Source organism: Pagrus pagrus, assembly GCF_965226575.1.
Source record: "Pagrus pagrus genome assembly, chromosome: 20".
Classification (NCBI taxonomy): domain Eukaryota; kingdom Metazoa; phylum Chordata; class Actinopteri; order Spariformes; family Sparidae; genus Pagrus; species Pagrus pagrus.
The window spans coordinates 19,422,021-19,440,370 of record NC_140207.1 but is presented as its reverse complement, the minus strand read 5'-3'; positions in this window follow the sequence as shown (position 1 = coordinate 19,440,370).

The window sequence follows — 18,350 nt, the reverse complement described above, 5'->3', positions numbered from 1 at the left end:
TATGCTGTTAGATATTTTTGATGAGCAACGTGACACCGAAATCGATTTGTTCCTGCAAGAGCTAACGCAATATATAACACATAACACGTATGTAAGATCTGATTCTCACTATTTTCACAAACATCAGAGGTGGCGTTGTTTCGATACGAGGCCTGCAGACGATTGTGTTTTCTGTGTTTCACATCTCATGCTGTTCCTCCCTCTGTCAGAAAACAGCGAGGTGATATTTGGGTAGCTGTAGGCTGCGAGGTAGAGCACCAGACTCCACCAGAGCGCCTGGAGTCAGCAGAGGGGAGGGACGTCATGATGTGTCAGCCAGCATCACATCACGTTTTTTGCTCCCAGCAAGGCGAAGGTCTCCGGCCAAATCAGTTTATATAAGAGACAGGATGAGAAACAGCAACCCCAGTCAGATGCGGTCTGTACGCTCGGACACAATGGGGGCCATACATGCGTGATGTTTTCACCAATGATCATGCCATTTCAAATTTCGGAGTTCATCGGGAGGTGAAACTTAATCCTGCCCCTCCGGCTTGAGGGTGGGATGAAGTATGGTTGAGCAGGAGGGGATGAAGCGAGGGTCAGACGTGGATCTATGATATGCCAGTAGGTGTGATTCGCAAAGAACCTGGGGAGTGAGACTCAGGGTGGATGCATGTCTGGACGAGGCTTCATTGTCCTTCCTGCGAGAGAAAGGGGCTGCACACAGGCATAGGTGGACATGAAAAATTGGATTGGTCTTTGAACCAAAGTTATATTAACCCTAGAAAGTGGCTTGCTTGCTCTTAAAATTACAATTTCTTTTTATGTTTTTATAGATATCATATCAACATTTCGCTAATTAGTCTTCCTGCTACTTTTTACTGTAGCTAATATTTTCATAAATGACAAGTGTGTAGAATTTAGACATCTAACATGCAGGTTTCTCACTGCGACTAACTGAATACACATCGTCCTAACCTCCTAGTCCCTCTCCAGAGCCAGTGTCTGCTTCGTCCATACTAGACTAATTGTTTCCGCATGTGAATATCCATGTGACAAAAAAGAAAATCCCATGAACGTTTGTAATTCCTGGGTGAGAATATACATTTCTTGTGTGGAAATTTTCATTCATATGCCAAAGAAGAAAATCGCTTGTGAAAATGCCCAGTTCTGCTGTGACATTATTTTATTTCCACATGTTAAATTTTTGTTCACATGTGAAAATAGCGAAATTGCAAATTGCAATTCACGTGCAAAGATGCAAATTTAAATGTGATCTCATGTTTTCTTTCGACATGTAAATTGTAATCTACATGTGAAAAAAAAAATGTGAATATATCTCATTCACATGTGACGCCTCTGTACTGTAGATATAAACAGCTCATTTTAAGGTTGAGAAAACACAACAATTCTTATTTTTAGCTGAATGTACACAATGAAAACATTTCAATTATAATTCATTCCTGCCCTTGGATCCCCCTAGATAAGTTACTGTTGTGGATCTTCTCTTGGCTGTTGCCGGGCAGGTTCATTATGCTGTCATCATGCTCTTGATTTACATGGTGGTGTTATATGGTTATGTTTGAGCATGTGTTATGGCTAAATTGGTTTTGCGATATTTCCCTCGAGGTCGGTCGCTCACATTGTTTCAAGTGCTTCTTATTGCTCAATACAAACTGGAGTCTGTCGTGCCTTTATTGAATATTGCTTTAGGGGTGTAAACATGACTGCTTTCCTGCACACAGCCCATCACATACAGTATATACAGGTCTGGGTATGTTTCTGCAATATTGGCCTCAGGAAGTCATATGTAGCTTTAATCGAAACACAAGCTTAGCGGCCATATTTTTCTGCATGTCTCATATTCTGCTGATCGTTGGACAATGTTCCATGCACCATGCTCTCAGACTACATTACATTATATATATGTTACGCGGTTTACCTTTACAGCTGAGGTTGCTGCCTTGTTCCCGTCAACACAAGCCTCTAACAGACAGGACAGGGAAAAAAAATCACTGGCTGAAGACTTTCAAACAAAAGTGACCTTTAGACTAATTTGTTCGGAGATGTTACCTTTCATTTTATATCTAACGGCATAATTAAAAATGTTTACTCATCAGGCATTCTCTCATTTTGATCTCGCTGCACAGTGCTGGCCTTTTGTTTTTCATTTGTCTTCTGCACAAAAGCCACTAATTAAAGATCTTTCGATACAGTAATCATCAATAGAGAGTGGCCTATAAACAGAAACCAACACAAATGAATGATGATAGGTCTTTTGGAGTATCTTGCTCTCGCATGACATGAATCAATCAGCAGACAAAACAGGCTTGCCGGCCCGGCAACAATGAGTCCAATTGAGCCGAGCTGTGATTATGATTCACTGAACAGCATGATTCAAAAAAGGGCATTGTTTAGCCCGAAGGAAACTGATCAAGCTTTCTTCTGAGGGAGTTTTTCTGCCTCTCGGGTCCCAGAATCAGCCAGTTGTATCACTGATGATGCTGGAAGTGCCACTCAGTGGGATAACTTTCAAGTGATTGAGAGGGGCAATGAGATTTTTGTTTATTCAGGAGCCAGGTGCAGATAACAGGGCCATTAATGATTGGAAGTTGATTACAAGTCACTTCTGCAGAGCACAGCAGGATGCTTCACAGTTTAATCAAGAACAAAAAGTTAATGGGTGCAGATTCTCATTTGTTTATGCATTAATATCTAGCTTACTGTTTATCATTGGCTTGTTTGGCAAAATAACACGGATCATGTTTTTATTTCAGTTTTGTATGAATGCAAATGATGTGATTCTGGGTGTTTATTCATCCAGAAGGTCAGGATCAGCACCGGACTGTCTCCACCAGAGTAGACTGGCTCTGAACAGCTGAGCAGCAGCTATCCATTGTTGTTTTTATAGGGAGACCCCTAGTGGCAGAAATTACATAATGTGCTGTTAACGTTGAACTTTAAATTAGTAGCACATTTTCACTTTGAAAACAATTAATCTGATTTCCAGTTTATAAAATGTTTCTTGTCAAATCAGATCAGAAAAACAATATTCAAATTGCTTAAACTCACTAAGCTCAACTGGATCTAAAGATTTAAGTCAAGTAAAACAATTAGCATGGTCAAATTTAGATCTTAAATAAAAAAAAAATGAAATTTCGACCTGAACATTGCTGATGATGTCTGTCAGCCATATTATCCAAATGTCTTTTTTAAAAGTTCTGAAAGCAAAAGTACAAAAGTACAAGTGTAAGGATTGGATTAAACATGTGTGTTTATGTGCTCTAGAATAAGTTACAATCATTAGCATGCACTCTGGAGTTTGGCCAATTTGAGCTTCCGTACTTTTGACTTAAATATTTTAGATCTGATTTCAGCTTAATGCAATCTGAATAATGTTTTCAACACCGAGCACTTGAACTTTCCTTCCAAGTAAAATGTAAAATGTTTATTCAGTGGTATTTAGATTTCACATTAATTATTCAGTGGTGATTACATTTCACAATTAGGTATTCAGCTGCCTATAAGATTCACATCTTTTTGGCCTTTATTTGCTTCCATAGTTAGTGTCAGAACTCATGCAGTGTGTCGGTGGAGTTGTGTTACAGAGTTTGTCTTTAATTAGTTACTTTCTTATTGCTGAGACTGTCAAGCTTCGTGCTCTGAGGGTTGAATGTAATCATTCTCCACCAATATGAAATAATGAAGTATGAAGGGTAATTGTTAAACAAGTGGCCTCCTGGGATTCCTTACAAGATTGTACCTGACATGTGTGATGTGTACGAGGCGTCGTGTTAGCATGGATGCGCACCCAGACGGGCCCACACACCCACGCTTGCAAACACTCGCAGATTAAACCCTATTAATGCAAACTCAAAACCCAAGTGACATCTCCAGCAGCGTAATGAGAAATTTAGCAGGAATCTGAGGCTGATTATCAGCTGCAAATTTGCTGTAATGCCAGTAATCAGAGGAGATGGTACAGTGGAGGGAGAGACGAAGGGAAGCCAGCAGCGAGCCTGAGCACTAATTAAACCATACCTGCATCTTGTTTCCTGCCATCTTCTTAACATGACAATGCTGCCCAGGCCCTGAGGAGAAATCATTTCCCTTTCACAGGGAGAGCTTCTGATTTAATGAATTGCTATTTATTGTCGAGTCCACCCTACTTATCTGGCTTAAATGACTTATGAATAAACATTACAACATGTTTTTGCTTTTAAAAAATTGGCCATTTTTTAAATATGGCAGCGTGGAATCTTTGACATGCACTCACCCGTTGCAAATGAGTGTCCCGGTGTCAGAGAGCAAGTCTGGAGGGGGGACGCAAACTAAAATGATAATCGCCTCATGGTATTCTTGTCTGCTCAGGTGTCGGAGGGTTAATCACAAAATTAACTTATCATCTTCCTGGATGAAGTAATTAAGCAGTGCGGGACAAACTCTTCACATAATTGAGGGTGAATAATGAGGAAGAGGCACGCAGTCTGGTGGGAGGGAGAAAAGATGGAGGAAAGATCACAGATTGGTAATTAGGAGACGGGACACTTGATGGAACCTGTAGGAGAAAATGTTGTGCCACTTATGGCACGGTTCTCTCGCTGTGATATAAGAGCAGCGGCAGCAGTAATAACAAGAGGACGGGCGCTCTGCAGGCAAATTCTGTTTTCAGACCGCACTCTTAATAAACTACCCTGGTGTGACTAAACCAGGCCAGAGCAGATTTATTTAACACACAGAAATAGACTAGACAATACACCAGCCACACATTAGTCCAAGTGTATTTACATAAAGTTTTTGGAGTTACAGAGTAGGTGCCTGGATAAAGGTCATTAAGCTCACATTTTATTTTATATTTTTGAAATGGAAAGAAAAAGTTATTTCTGCTACATTCTAATGACAACAATGCTCTCTTTCGAATGTGATGGAAGAGAATGAGAGCTGCGCTTGACAGTATTGGAAACTTGGTTTTGTAAATGTGTTTTGTCTGAATGAGGCGCAACATTTAGGAGCCAAGTGTCGGCATATTGTATGTTGGTTGCAGCCGACTGCACCGACACAAAGATAGGACAAAATCAGGTCAAGCTAAAGTGCAGTGTTGGGCAAGTTACTTTCAAAATGCAATATATTACATGTTACTAGTTACCTTCATTTTAAAGTAATATATTACAATGTTAGTGTCTGCGTAGAGTAATATATTACTTATTACACTACTTTTTAGTTACTTTCAACAAAATGCCCAAATAACCTATACAGAACAATTAAACAGCCCAGATCTTTTTTAAATAGATGAAGGGATGAGCAGGCAGACTAAGCATCAAAGTCTGATAGATTATGAGATAGGAATAAATATTTTAAATTGTAGGCTAAGTCATATGAAACACAACAGACCTATAGCTTCTATCTCTTTTTCTATGCCTTAGTCCACAGAACAAGGAATGCAAGAAATCTCATTTCTAAAATAAATATATTACTGTAAAACGTTTCTTTTGTAACGTGTACATGGAGGCCTGTGAACACGGTCAAAGCCTACTTGACACTCTGAACAGCACTTGCCATTTTTTGTTATATCTTAACTAAAAAAATGCCCAAAACCAAAGTCACTGCCATCAAGTTACATTTTTTGTTTGACCAACACTCCAAAACCTTAAGAAACTTTATTAGCAGTCTATTAGCACATAAAACAAAGAAAATCATCACTAGAGAGAGGGAATTGGAGAATGTTTGACATTTTTCAAGTAACTCAGTCTATTAATTAATAGTAAAATTAACAAGAATAATTTACAAATTATTTCAGCTCAAAAACTGACCGAAGTTGCCAAAGATTAAGTTTTTGCTCTTTAACTGAGGACCTGGTAGAATGGATGTTGTAGCTAGAGATGTCAGTTCCATTTAATTTTGCCATCAATAACCCGACACCCATTAACTGGTAACCAACCTGTTAGTTATTAAGAAAGAAAATGACATGAATTACAAAAGCCGCTTCCTATTTAAACTGGCACTCATTTACAACTACAACTCCCAGTCAGCACTGATGAAGTTACAGGTAGTTTGTGTTTGTGAGAGCTGTCGCCTGTCAGAACTAATGTTAGCTCGTCTGCCACGGCTATCTGGACTTTTTTTGCTCATTATTCTTCTTTTCCAAGTGGTTTTCCATGTGTGTAGTCACAGCAGTCGATGTCATAATGTGCTCTGGGGACATTATGGAACTAGCTCTTTGAATCTCTTGCCCTCTGCTACCCCGACTGACAGTATATATCTCCTCCAACCGTCCGGACACTTTCTCCCCCCGGCTAGATGCGATGTGATCTTTGGCTGCAAGTCATCCTCGGACATTGCAGCAGGGTGTTTGTCCTAAATGTGGTACAGCATAGTGTCATAGAGCTACTAAACTAAAGAGTAGCATCACACATTTTAACTTACATGCACACTTCACTTTTACCTCAGACTGCTCTTGTGAAGCTAGTCGAAGCCGTAAGCAGTCAGTGTGTTTGCATGCAAATAAACCTCTAGACGTGAATACGTAAGCAATCAAAAATATTCTTGTTGGCATCCCTGGTTGTAGCCTCAGCTCATGCCACATTCATGTCATACTGGAGTTTAAGGTAAGGCTAACAGCTCTCAAAGCAGATGGCTATAACGTTCTTGCATAAGCAGTCCAGTTGGCTGTGCCTGTGTGTGTAGTAAGTGCAACAACTCACGTTACCAAGCCAGGGTGCAGTTGTTGTGGTTTGGTTTGTTGCTCTGTTGTGTAGTTTGTTGCCTGTTTTCACAGATGTTGTAACAGAATATCATAGATTACTTTTTACATGTAGTAAAACAGAGGTCTGAATTACAGACTGATTTGTATTCAACATGTCAAATACTCAACTAGTTCCCATTCAAGTTGCACTACATACAGCCTATGTTAGAAATGTTTGAAACACAAAGGCGCCATTTACAACTTCTCTTTTAAATAAAGAGTCTTTGCTGCAACACCATGTAGTCATTCCCCATCACATACTGTAGGAATAATATTACGCTTCGACAAAAAAGATAGTTAGGTGGGCAGGAATTTATACCATTTGTTGTCTGGAATGCCAGAGGAAGCAGGAAGTCATTTTGTACAACCAACATCACCACAATCACATGTCTCACAACCAGTTTCCATTACACACAGAGAATGAGAAAAATACTTGTGACCTCACAAGCCTCACTCAAAGCTCACACCTCATAGTCTCCATCAAGATGTGATATATGTCTGCATTAAAATGTCCAAAAGCAACAAGAAGTTTTTTTCTTTTGTTGAGTTGTGTACTTAAATTCAAACCCAGAGAAATCTGTTATTTTACTCAAGGTAGCCCTGTGTTTCATTTGGTCGCCTGTGTCTAAAAACTCAGAGTCAGAGCGTGCGGAGGGAAGTCAGTGAATGTGACTGAACACGATGTGAATAAAACTTTAAAACATGAACACTGAGTCATGTAGATAGATTTTTATTAGCACTGGTGGCTGTTTAACAATGAAGACAACAACTCCAAATGATCCCATGCTACGTACGTCGTTTTCGAATGAGAGACCCCTAGTGGCAGAAATTACTGCGTTTAAGTCACATGGCGACCATGTAATTGTAAGCCAGAGAAGAAAGTGGGAAATAAATATATATATTATTAAAGTCAAGCTTGAATTTCATGCTTAAATACTGCTATTAAATGTCGTTCTAATGCTACAGACACTACTGCTAATCATTTTGCAGTTTGTTTATCAGTAAACAGCTGTGTAGTAAGCATGTAGATATGCAACTCAAAAATATTTTGAAATGTGAAAGTCATTCTGGAGGATACAGTTTGTGTTGCTTGTTCTCAGTGAGCTGTCTACTGCTCAGAAATCCCATCACGGTGTTTGATTCACAACAACACAACTGAGAAAGAAAGCTCTGCACACTGACATACGACTCACAAATTCCTCATTATACTTTTATCCTGTTGTTTAGCTCTTACCCGAGTGTAACGATTGTGTAATGAAGCAGCATTTACATAATGTGAAACGGTTTGATAGTCTTATGTTGACGCCGATATAAGTCACGGTGTCGTGTTAATATCAGACCTTCAGAGCTCGGCGCAGATCTATAAATGTCTGCGTAACAGGAATTCGATGTCCGCTACAGCCCCTCAGTGCTAATGTTGGTTTAATGTGCAGGACTGTATCAACCAGACGTATTATTAGGACCATTATGTCTCCCAAAAAGACAGCATCTGTCTCCTCTGCATTTTCTGCATGGCGAGCGCATGAATACAGCAAATCAATACAGAGAATAGCAATCATGAGAAACTGCTCGAGCGTTGGTGAAAAGTGCGACACGCCAAGCGGCACTCGCTGTTTAACGGAACATACACGGCCTGCTTAGGCCCTGCTCAATTTATCGACTGCTGCAAGAAATCAACAGTGGCAAGCAGCTTAGCGGCTCTCTCTTCCCATAATAGACTCCATTCATACAGGCCTTTTATTCTGCGCGCGGCGCGAGGTGACAAATGGACATAATGTCTGCCAGCCTGCCTCTGAATTTATTTGATTTTTTTCTTCCTCCTTCCCCACCCGTCCTGCCTTCACTTGTGATCTTCACTGATATATCTTGACGCTCTGAAGTATCCAGAGTAAATTCACTCTGCCTCTATTGCTGTTTGTAACCTTCAGACTGCCAGGAACGATCTGTGTATGCACACCACAAACACCCATTGTCATCCTCGAATAACACGAGAGCACAGAAAGAGGCAGAAAAGGAGTGAAAAGAGGCCTGACGCGCGTTAAAACAAAGAAAAAGCTTTCAGAACACATACAGGGTGTTCAGAAAAGTTGAGTAAGTGACTTATTCTCTCTAACAGTCCTATAAATAATAAGGATTTCATTAATGGTAATAGAGTATGTAAGTAAGTGTGTGTGTGTCAATGCACTGCATCATCATTTCCAAACCACAGATGGTAAACTGAAAAGAAAAATTGTTCATATAAATCAGATGGCAATTTGTTTATAGCTCCAACAGCAAGTAAATGCATCTTCTCAGGCTGACATAATCTTATTATATATAAACAAATATGTTTACAGCTTTTCAAAAGTTTAGCAAAACACCATCAAGCACACAGTTCTTGTTTACTCATTAAAAAAAGGGTTGGAATGATCATAATTCCACATGAAGATGTAGAGCATTAATAACGGGAGCATTTTACTACGGGTGTAAATAAATATTTCACCCTCAGAAGGCTCACGTCGGTAATCTATCACCCCACTCCCAAAGATGGGATGCTCCCTGCGGGGAGATAATTCACCAGTTGTGGATCCTGAGCAGCAGATGATCTATACAGTCCTAGAAAAGGTTATTTATCGCTTTCATAATTAAATTTGGTATCTTGGTGGAGGGGCTGTCACGGTATGATTAATCAAGTCCCACTGGCCGGAGCTGGAGAGGGCCAAGTAGCAGGTGTTGTTCACTCCGGCCTGAAAGACTGCTGCTCTCTGTGATGGGTGCACGCAAACATGGAGCCTGGGAAAAAGAAAGTGAGTGCCCTGAAAAAATACCAAAGCAAGGGTCAGATACATAAAACTCACTGGACCAAACAATTAATCAAGGAAAAAGTGATTAATATCAATTAATTCATGATGAAAATGATCTTTTTTTGTTATTGTGAACATGCTTTATTTCCACTCTCAGAGTTAGAAATAAAATAATGTAGATTTTTCTCTATGATTGTGTGTTTTCATGTCATTGTCCCTGTCTGTTTGCTGAAACAGCAAAGAAGCGCAATTTCTTATATCATGATGGCAGCCATCATTAAACACTTGTTATTATTACTGATTCAGTCGTGGTCGTTGTAAACCATCAGCAGCAGTGAAATTTCAATCATCAATATCAAAAGTGATTGGGTTTATGGCACTTTTATCTCCAATTCTCTATATCACACCAGCCCTGCTCCACAACATCCCCTATGATCTAAAGTATCTGTGCACTTTCTGTTATAAATAGTAGATGCGTTGTCACAGGATGCTGCGTTCTGACCCTGTTCCGATAGAAAAGAAAAATTAGCTTGAACAAGAACACGCGACTGGAACATTAGACCAATACTCTTACATAAATCAGCAAAAAGAAAGCACAGTCACATTTTGACAGCGCCACAGGACATTATGTCAGCCACACAAAGTGACCATATGAAAATGACGTAGCTAAGAAATGTACTTATGTCATCAAGATAGCTAAACTGGCAGCACGGAGTGGTTTTGTCACACAGCTGCCACTGTTGGTTGAAAACTGCATTTGAACTTTATTTTGCTCACTCTGAAAGGCTGTCTGAATCGGAGGCAGATCTTCCTGCCACAGCAGATCAATACAGACAAAATGCTATCAGGCATTATAAGAAATATCTGGAAGTCTGTCTCTGCTCGAAGTAATTAAAAGGAAAGATAACGCAGGTGATAGTGGCTGGGAGCGGCTGGGTGTACCAGGACAGACAAAAAATCTTGCGACAACACAAATATTCCTCAGTCCCCTCAGCTCCCTGACTGTCTGCAGCTCTGTTTACTGTTCTATATGAGGCCCACAACTAACAATTTTGTTATCAGTTCAAGTCAGCTGATTATTTTGTTAAAAATGGCCATTACATGTTTGCAGTGGTTGAGATTTAGAGCGACCCGATCGTCAATCATCAGAATAAATGTTGGCTCAGAACATTTCTGCAAACCACAGATACCGTGTGTTAAATTTGTATGGTTGACCTGTACGGTTGTTTTTCCTGACGAGGACGGGCTGTTTTGTCTGACCAGCAGACCGAACCCCAGAGGTATTGAATTCACGATGATATAAAACAGAGATAATCAGGGAGACATATAAAAAACTAAAACTAGCAAATGCATTTTTGCCTGAAAAATAACAACTGATTATTGAACTAGTAGTTGATTAACGTTCGTTGATCACGACTCTAGAAGAAAAAAAAACGTATTGCCCTCTAGGACCTCAACAATGCACAAATACCTGTGGTCCTTTTATCTAAGATTGATGAGTGCTAGAATAATAGACATTTCCATTTATTGATTAAATGTTACCAATTCAACAATACACGGCACGAAGTGAAGGATGACGGCATTCCTGTTGTCACGAGGAGCGTTTTAACCACAATAATGCGGCTAATGAATATGAATAGGAGCGACCGGTGAATTAAGCAATTAGACTGGACGCGCTGTGAAAGGTGGCAGAGGCACCACTACATTAGTGTCAGTGTAATGCTTTAAAGCCCCGAGTCGCCATTACAGCAGTGTGGAGAGGGGATGAACTGACTATAGGACAACAGAAAGTCAATATCTGTGTTGAGCACGAAATGAACATGGTGTTTAATCCTATGTCCACAACAATAGGCTGCTCCATCACATTGCTTCACCCGAGCCGCTGTTCAGTTTACCTTCCAGCGGCAGCCTCGAGGCACAGTCAGGAGGTGTGTAAGGGCTTATTACACTCAGCTTTGTGTGTGTGTTTCCGTGTGTGTGTGTGTGTGTGTGTGTGAGCACGTGATCAGAAGCTATATGGATTACGCTCTGCGAAAGCCGTTTGCTAGACTTGTTTTGAAAAGGGCTGAAATTGGCAGAAGTAGTGGAAAATGTGACAGCTCTTGTGATGAGTCGGTCTGATGATCATCGTCTCACTTCCCTGACAAATGCGATTAAAAAGGAGCCGTTATGTAAAGTTGGGATTAGCGAGGTTTTGACAATCTCCGGTAGAAAACAGGACAAATTGAGTCCTAGAGCTATATCCTGAGTGTTTATGTTAATCGACGGTGGTACAGTATGGGACCTGAGCTAAGCAGGCTGCTTTGAGGTTCTTTCATCTTCACGTGGATGCTGCAGTCAGCTTCTTGACCAGAATGTTCAAAGTGAACAGGCTCAGATGAGGAAAAGATTAGATTTTTCATTTCTGCAGTAGCAGCATAGAGGGCCAATGCATGGATCATCAGCACGGAGTACAGCAGGTTCATAATAACCTGTCATGTGGATTCTGAGAAGTTGTTTGCTGTCACTTTGTTGTAGTAGATGGAAAATTATTTTTTAAAAGTAACAGGTACAGTCGACATGACTTTCAGACATTTAGAGTTTGAGGCCATCCACTTTATAGTATGGAGACATTTTGCGCTCCTAAGCCATTTACAGCACATCAGTGCATAAGGGTTGTTTCCTATAAAAACATAGGTTAGATTGCAAATTTTGTGTATGGTCGTGCAAAAAAAAATCTTTGCCAAGCGTTGTTTATCAGCCTGCAGAATATTTGGAGATTTATTTGATCTAAATATCCAGACAACTTAGCTCTCTGTAGAGCCGCAAATGTAAATGTATACATATTCTATACACCAGTGTGTATATGTTACTTTTATGTATTTTTGTTTCAATCTTAATTATATGTAGTGGAAGAGGAAGTATTCAAATCCTTGACTTGGGCCAAAGTAGCAATACCACACTGTGAGAAGACACCTTTATAAGTAAAAGTTGTGCATTGAAAAAGTATTTCTAACAACATGTACTTTACTCTAGTTTCAAAAGCACAAAGTACTCATGCTACTTAATGGGTAAGTAGCATTTTGATATTGAGCTAAAGGTAATTTATTGTTATTTATGTTGTTCTTCTTTTATCCATAACAATGCATCATTATATGTGAGTTCATCATCATCATCATCATATTTTAAGTGTGTAAAATCTGAATATGTAAAGTAATAAGTAACTATAATTGTTAATTGAAGTACAATATTTCCCTCTGAAATGAACTGGAGTAAAAGTATAACTTTAAAATGGGAACACTTGTACACTAGTATTAGTAAAGTACACAAAATGTGTCATTAAATTCACAACTTACTGTACTTGAGTAAATATAGTTACATTCCACCACTGATTAAATAATCTTTAGAGCTGCAGCTACTGTATGATTATTTAAATCTAATTTAAATCCCCTGCTATTTATTGAATTTTGATTATCAAATGAATATTTATTATGAAACACAAGGACAAAATCAGTACTCTAATTGTAATTTTGCTTTGTAGTTTTGTACAGTTTGTGTAGTTTTTGTTCCCTTATATACCATTCATTGTATAGCTTATCTCTATATAGATCCTATACTGCTCTTATATTTTTAGCCTCCTGGTTTTCCACTCTTATGTTTTTTGTGTTCCAGTCATTACATTGACAGTCTATATGGTATGTAATATAGGTTTGATACAGTAAATCTTATTTTCCTTAGTACTATTAGCTGTTAACATTACTGCTGTGTATATTTAGTGTACAGTCTTTATTTGCTGCTGCTACAGCTCCGTTTCTCCACAGGCCTCATTACAGTTTCATCCTGTTATCCTGTCTGACGCCGATACAGTCGGTCTCTATTCCAGCCTGACGTCCACCAACTGCACCATGGTGTTAGTACACCAGAGGGTTGCTTTCCTCTCTGTGTTGTCCTGTGGTTTTATCCCTCTCACCTCCTCACCTGGCTGCTGGCCTGTGGGCTGCCAGCCTCAGATGGTTAATTATCTCTTGTCTGAGCCGTGATCACCACCCCTTGGGCTCAGCAGCATAACGCTGTATCAGAGGCAGCCTATTGAACTCGCTCCCAGCCCACCGGGGTGTCCAACCACCTGGCTAATAACGATTCATGCAGCTGCCAATCCGGCTGAGCCGCACCATCAATATTCCTGTCTGCAGAAGAACATCAATTAAGAGACAGGGATCTGAACATTGAGACGCAGGACAAATATCATCCGCTGGGTTGATGTCTTAAATGGCAAGAGTGGACAGCTGATTGTGGAGGCGCTTTCTGTTGGACAGTGAGATAAGAAAGAAGATGAGGAAATGGATACCACTCCCAATATAGTATGTCCATTAAATATAAGGAGCAAGCCGGTGAGCTTAGCATTTATATACGGTATATACACCAGAAAGAATATCAAACTAGTAATTCCTACTCAGGGATACAAATGGGTACTTCTGAAGCTGCAGGGTTACTCTGATTGCGAGTGTATGAAAACTATTTAGCAAGCAATGAAATCAAAACAGTAAACAAAATGGATAAACAGTTGAAATATCAACAATATCCCCTTATTTAATAAGTAGCACGACTGAATTACTGTAAATACCATCCACTTTAAAGCCCAACTCTGGCATATTTTGGCATATTTTATTCGCTTTAGTGATTAGCCATACTGTTCGCCAAACATCTTGACAGATAAAGTCATTTTGTGATCAAACTGGTTTAAACCATTAAACAGGAAGAAACAGTGGCTGGATTGTTAATTTTCAGGTTCATATTTTTATTTTGGGTATCTCGTAGAAACTTTTTACATACTTTATGTTCAAAAAAAAATTATTTTTCTCTTACTGTCCATTACTGCAGCACCTCTCTTCGCTCTCTGTCTGAACGCTCTGCTGCAGTGTCCTGTCTCTTTAAGAACCCCTTTGTGAAGTCTGCTCCGATTGGTCAGCTCACACACGTCTGAGCAAGCACCGCCCACCGAGTTTCGCATGAGCTCTGCTGATGTTTTTGCAACTACAGCTGTGCTGGGGGCGTGGCTTAGAGTAGTGACTGTACAGTTGTAACATCACAACTTTACAGTCTCTGAATATGGGCTGTGTACATTTCTCTGTGGATTGAGCATTTTGATACTTTCACTTTATTTATACAGATCCAAGACCTGCTTTATAAGAAAAAAAATCAATCAAAAATCAGTCCAAGTAGACACATTAGGAACCAGTTGGATGGTGTAGATATACTGTAGTTCACAGGACTGTGGGAGTACATTAGACAACAAAGGTTGGGAACTTTTTTACTAAACACCATAATGACACTGTCAAACATCTTACAATCTTTAAAATCTTTTGTTACTTTTCAGAAAAACTGATGATGTTAAAATTCACGGCACAGACAGCCTCCGACTCTTAAATGCCTCCCTGGGTGGCATGTTAAGAGTCAGAGGCTGTCTTAATCATGCTGAACAGTGGGGAATGCCTCAGAGCTGCTCGCTGTTAATGGCGACAGCAGTGAGAACAGGGGATATGACGGGAGAGGCAGTCTGAAAAACCCTGGGCCCTACAGTGTAGGCCGGGGTTATTATCTGCAATTAGCCTGATTACTGAGCCCTTCATTTGAATGACTAAGGTGAAATTCATTTAGTATTACCACCAAACTGTTGGAAATGTTCATTAAACAGTCAGTGAACAAAGCATGAATTTAATCCGTTTTGTAAGGAAGTACAGGACAGCGTGAATATGATCATAGACGCTCAAGTAAAGGCAACAAAACCCATCCATTTCACAGTGTTTGATGACTGAGCGTTGTTTCCTCTGTGCTCCGCTTCTCCTCGCTCTTCTAACACTATTTTACTAAAACACAGCAAAGCCTCATTGCGTTTAATAAAGAGCACTTTCATCGCCCTAGTTATGCCATCTGTGAAAGTCAAATTCCCAAATACATAGTTATTGCTAATTCTCCCTGCGTCCTCAGACAAATATTGCTGCTAGGGAGCACCATATCTAGTGATCAATCATATCACCTCTCTGAACCTGCTATGCAATTTATTAAGTGCTGAACAAATGGGCCGGAGCAGGCGAGCGGCTGTTCCCAGGGCCGGGGAATGTAAATCTAAGCAGAGTAACAAATTAGTCAGACTTTGCTCTTTTTTTTTTCCTGCTTGCATACTAAAACTGCTGGTGGCAATGCAAAGCAACCCAAGGTAGACATTAAACTTGCAAAGGTTATAAGAGAAATTTTGTATTTGTAGGCAGACAGCCAGAAGTGTTTGCTAGCAATGCATTATGGTACTATTAGAAAAATGCTGCTCTACAGTAATTGTTTTCCTCTGGTTTCTGCTTTTCATGTTCTCATCTGATTATGATTTTAATCATGACAAAGCTCATTTGTGCTCACTAACATCATTATTTACTCATCTATACGTATGTGTACAGTATATTTGATAAAAAAGAAGCCGACCGTAGAAGGCAACCTGTTTCGGATACATCATCATTATCTGAGACATTAGTGAACAAGGAAAGAGATCCAGACTGGTCCTATAGATAACAATTTACCACATACTGTTCCCCTGTTTCAGCCTGGCTGTGTGTATTCACTGTTTTTTGGATCGTGTTCGCTTTCTGCCAACAAAGTGCATCTTAGAATCCATCTGCAACGACCAGACTAAACTGAACTGCTCATCTTCAGTGAGTATGTAAACCAATCAACCTCTATCAGCGCATATTTCTGCAAAACCAAGATTACATTCAAATACATCATCTTTTAACATCTATTGCCATCATGTTTTAGCCATGCAGCATGGCTATAAAAGATGGTATCATCTGTAGGTCGGTTGGTTGGTTGTCATTCAGTTCCACGGGCACCACTTATGCTGCTAGCATGGCTAAAAAGTGAACATTAACTATCAGGCTGTTTCGATTCACTACCTAAGAGACACACTACTTCCTAAATGCACTAAATGTTTGATCTGACACGCCACATGGTTCGTAACTTACAAGAGTCTGGAAAGTCGCCATTAGAAACTGGGGGGCAGGGCCTTTAAAAAAATACTTGGCAGGTGATTGGACAGTAGCACCAGCAAAGATCATTTGTAAATCAAACTCTGAGTGAAAAACATCTTTTCCATCAAGAAAAGCCCAGATCTGATATGACTGGAACTGTAGCAGCATCTACGCTTGTAGCCGCCATTTTTTCCAAACGATGAGTTGCTTCTCTGGCTGGTCGTCGGACCTAAATCATGCCCGTAGCTGCCAGTAGTTCCTCACAGAACACTGATTAATCCCAACATCTGTGGATCGGCCACAAGCGCATAGCTTCAGGCCTGGCAAGATGGAATCGCAAATTCAAATGATCAAGAGATCGCCCAAATCCAGCTGCCTCACAAGGTAACTAAACGTTTTGCACTTGACATTAATTGTGCAGTGCAGAATCGTCCAATTTGAACGTACTTCCTCGGGCTACTGGGCTGAAACCAACCTGAACTTCAATTTAGTTGTGTCCTCATACAGCTGACAACCGTTCTGGCCTTCAGCAAAGCTTGTTCACACATAGGCTCATGAGGAGCACAGCAGCCTGAGCACTTTGTCGACTGTGCACAAGTGAAAACAGACAACTTTTACCCCCTCAGCATTTCCGAGTGGTATTATTGTTGGCCTAAAACGTGCGTTTATTCATTCATTTACTGTACAATGGAGACGTGAAAGCAGAAAGAAGTGGTGCCAGATTGACTGGATCGCCAGGTGGCAGACAAAATAGTGTTGTGAAAGCGTTTATAGGGAACCAATAGAAACGAAGATACATTCATACGGTTACATTGTGCAATTAACATTAACTTCATGACAAAAGTTTAAGCAAAAAACTTGTCTATTGCCAGTTTAAATGCAAAATGTGCCTCAGGAGACATTTTCTCTGATACCTCCGAACAACAAGATAAATATACAAAAGTTGGGTTTTTCTACAGATAAGCACGATTTACTTTTAAGAGTTAACAGCCTCATACTGTAGACATGTGGAGAGAAACACACTGTGATTTAATAAAATGGAATTAATAATGAACAAACTGTATTATTTCCACTACCGGCCACAAATATTCACGCATTATTATTTCACCATTTTGAGTTAAAGCAAATAATTTGAGTTGACTTTATCAATCCAGACACATTACGCCAACTGCAATTGCCATTATTATTATTTTCTCGGGTACCAGTTTGAGACACACAGGAACAAAGACAGCAGCGTAAATTGTAGGAAGACTGAGGTGTTGCAAATCAGGAAAGCAGGAGGCTCATCAGTATTTTTTATTTTTTTCACCAGTACTCGTCATGGACGGAAATGGCATCACAAGGCTCTTTTAACATGAATACCAGCCTCATACCGATGCTCCGACCCGGTCGTGAACTTCCCGGTATCTTTTCCAAACAGACGTCGTCCTGAAAATGGCAAAATGTTTGAAATCCCTCCCCTAGATTTCCTCTGTGCCATATGAGAAGAGCAGATTTTTTTTTCCTCTCCCCTCAGTGTTAACACTCCCCAAACCTCACCTTTTATCTGGTCACTTAAAATTCATAAAATGTGACTCGATGATTACTTTTACACATTCTGCCTTTGACCTCCTGTCGCTTAATTATCATAAAGCTGCACAGAGGAGAACGAGCCATCGCCTCCTCCTTTGTGCCACTGTAATTGCATTCTTAATTTTGGGAGGTGAGGAATACTGATACGGCGGCTCAGACCTGATATCACTGGAGTTACATTGCTGTGATGGGAGGCGGGAGGGGGCTCTACTAAGAAACAACGGCGGCCGACTGGGTCAGTCTTAAGTTGGCACATATATCTTAAATAATTTGTCA